This window comes from Hydra vulgaris, chromosome 04 (genome assembly GCF_038396675.1).
Source record: "Hydra vulgaris chromosome 04, alternate assembly HydraT2T_AEP".
Taxonomy (NCBI): domain Eukaryota; kingdom Metazoa; phylum Cnidaria; class Hydrozoa; order Anthoathecata; family Hydridae; genus Hydra; species Hydra vulgaris.
Genome location: NC_088923.1, coordinates 25,648,503 through 25,652,400, shown reverse-complemented (window position 1 = coordinate 25,652,400; position 3,898 = coordinate 25,648,503). Strand labels below are relative to the sequence as shown.

The 3,898-nt window shown below is 21.0% G+C and overlaps 1 long non-coding RNA gene across 1 annotated transcript; it reads right to left on the bottom strand.

Annotated features, from left to right (window-relative positions):
• Window positions 1-373: 373 nt before the first annotated feature.
• LOC136079040 (uncharacterized) lies at window positions 374-1,187 on the bottom strand. The gene is made up of 3 exons (XR_010637887.1): window positions 977-1,187; window positions 599-667; window positions 374-458 (listed from the first exon to the last, which is right to left on the bottom strand). It is a non-coding gene; the product is annotated as an uncharacterized LOC136079040 (long non-coding RNA).
• Window positions 1,188-3,898: the final 2,711 nt, after the last annotated feature.

The following is a 3,898-nucleotide window of genomic DNA, read 5'->3' as shown; positions in this document are numbered from 1 at the left end:
TATATATCTATATATTTATATATATATCTATATATACATATATATATATATATAAATATATATATATATATATATATATATATATATATATATATATATATATATATATATATATATATATATACTATATATACTATATATATATACGTATATACATATATATATATATAAATATATATATATATATATATATATATATATATACATATATATATATATATATATATATATATATATATAAAGATAGACATATACATTTTATGGACGTCAAATTTAACAATTAAAAATAGTCACAATTCCATACATAAATTAACTAAATTAAACTTACTTGAAGAGTTGTAACTATAAACCATCAATTTATATCATATAATGAACTTTGCTCATAAGATGGAAACCAGTTAAAACCATATCATTCCTCTATCTTTGATCCACCAGAACTTTACTAAATAAACTTACACCTAAAATCAAATTATCACATGTCAAAAAAATTTAAACAGTATTATTAATATCAGATATGACTAATAGTTAATATTAAGTTTTATTTATTCTTCACCATATAAAAAGTTAAATGCAAAGAGAAACACAACCATTCACTAACATAATTACTTTCATTCTTTTTTGGAGTCCTCTGTAGTCGTAAAATTAAATCCTTCGCTTACTTCTGTATCTAATAATAGATACTTATAAGTAATTATTTAGTAAAACAAATATAAACAAAAATGTAAAAACAAAATGTAGACCCAGTGCAAACAGATTATGATATATATCTAGGCAATCATAATACAATAAACAGATTCAAAATTTTACTTATCCAAAAATAAAAATAAGACTTATTAGATGTTTATTTGATATAGTACTTCACCATTAGTTATAGAAGTTTATTTGAAATAGTACTTCACCATTAATATAAAACTATAACAGTTTTTATTCATATAAAACAATCAAAATAGCAAAGAGTACTGTAAAATTTAATGACCTCCAGTAACTTTAAATCTTTTAACTCTAAGCTTGTTCCATGAATAATCAATTGGAAAACTATTATAGGCAGCTTATATTGCATGAACACCAGTTGACAAAAATAATCAACCATCTTCTACCCAACAATATAGAGCAACTGCCTCTGCTTCAATCTGTTTTTAAAATAAACAACTTTAGCCCAAGATTGTGAAGTCATTGTAATAGATCATCTAAAAAAAAGGCATCATTTGTTTTATTTACATATATATATAAATATATATAATTACATATATATATATATATTTATATATACATATATGTTTATATTATATATATATATATATATATATTTATATATATATATAATATATACATATACACACATATATATAAATATATATATATATATATTGTATGTATATATATGTATATATACATATATATATAAATATATATATATATATATACATTTATAAACAAACATATATGTTTATATGTATATATATATATATGTATATATACAAATAATATATATATACATATATATATATACACATATATATATATATACATATATATATATATATACATATATATATATATATATATATATATATATATATATATATATAAAATATATATATATGTATATATATATATACATATATATAATATATATACATATATTATATATACATATATATATATATAATACATATACACACAATATATATATAGTATATACATATATATATATATATATATATATATATATATAATATGATATATTGTATATATAAAATGTATATATATATATATATATATATAATATATATATATATATATATATAGATATGTATATATAAAATGTATCATATATATATATATATATATATATATATATATATATATTATATATATATGTATATTCATAATTACATGCATTAATACAAATACTAAAATAAATAAAAATACAAATCAAAGGTATTTGATAAATTATAAATGTAAGAATTATCTATACAACACCAACTCTAAAATTAGGACTAGAAATATAAACATTATATATACAAATATAAAATATATATATTTCTTTTATATATATTCATAAATTTACACATATGTATATGCATAAACACATATTATTAAAATAAATAAAATTATATGATAAAGAATAAATGTTAGAATTAAATATACAACACCAACTTTATAATTAGGACTTGATACTTTTCCTATTAAAATTAGAAGTTTTTCAAAAAAATAAAAATAAAGTTTCTTATCCAAACGTGTTTTTATATAAAAAAAACTTAATAATGCATACTTTCATTATTGATGGAAGATTTTATACTGAATATTTGCTTGATAATTAGGGTAAGGTGTTTAAAGTTTTTCAAATAAATAAAAAAATTAGTCTATGAACACACTAAATTTAGTCTGACTTTTTATGTTTTATTAATTTTGATATTACTTAAAACATCTGAATCTTATTAAAATTAAGTGCTATTTTTAACTTAAAAATAACATATTTAATACAACTTTGCAATTTATTAAAATGGTCATTTTAAAATAAATAAATCATCAACAAAAATAACCTGAATAAACCGAATATACTCTGAGATTTTTGTGTATATTATATACAATTTGATGCAAAATCTAAAAGTTTTAAATTAACCGCAATAAAAAGAAGTTATAAAACATAACTTTATCAAAAAAATTTTTTTATACCATTTGGATGCATTCTATTAAGTTTTCATTGCCTTTTCTTTACGGCAAAATATTTTTGTAATGGCTAGTTAATGAGACAATAATTTTCAAAGTGTCACTTCCTCAACGTTGTCAAAACAACGTTTAATTAACGTTGGCAAAGAAACATTTTTTCAACGTTTTTTAACTACCACATTTTCAACGTTGGTATATGTAACGTTGAATAAGGGTTGTTTCATAAATAGCTTAAATACGTTGAAAAAGCAGCTAATGTCTAACGTTGATAAACCTTTAACTTTGCGACGTTTTTACATTGATGATTTGCGTACATTTATTCAAAGTCGAATAAACGTAGTTTTTTGAGTAGATAATATAAGTTGATATTTATACGCTTATTCAACGTTGAAAATGTGACGCTTAAAAAGCGGTTTATTTTTAACGTTGATGAAGCATAGATTTTGAATCGTCTTTAAAATGGCTTTTTGCGTAAGTTGATTCCACGTTGAATACACTTTTTTTTTTGAGAAGCTAAGTTACGTTACAATTTTAACGCTTATTTAACGTTTAAATTTACCGCGATTTAGTATACAATAACAAACATTGATTCAACGTTGAAAGCGCGTTGTTTTTGGGACTGTAACGCTTTTTCTACGCTGCGACCGGTTTTTAACGTTGATTCAACGCTGACATGTTTGCTGGGCGGTTTTCATCGTTGATTCAACGCTGACATGTTTGCTGGGTATATACAATTTGATGCAAAGTCTAAAAGTTTTAAATTAGCCGCAATAAAAAGAAGTTGTAAAACATAACTTTATTAAAATATTTTTTTTATACTATCTGCATGCATTCTATTAAGTTTTCATTGCCTTTTCTTTACGGCAAATTATTTTTGTAATGGCTAGTTAATAAGACAAAAATTTTCAATGTGTCACTTCCTCAACGTTGTCAAAACAACGTTTAATTAACGTTGGCATAATAACACTTTTTCAACGTTTTTTAACTGCCGCATTTTCAAGGTTGGTATATGTAACGTTGAATAAGCGTTGTTTCATAAATAGCTTAAATACGTTGAAAAAGCAGCTAATGACTAACGTTGATAAACCTTCAACTTTGCGACGTTTTTACAGTGATTATTTGCGTACTTTTATTCAACGTTGAATAAACGCGATTTTTTGAGAAAATAATATACGTTGATATTTATAGGCTTATTCAACGTTGAAAATGTGACGTTTAAAAAGCG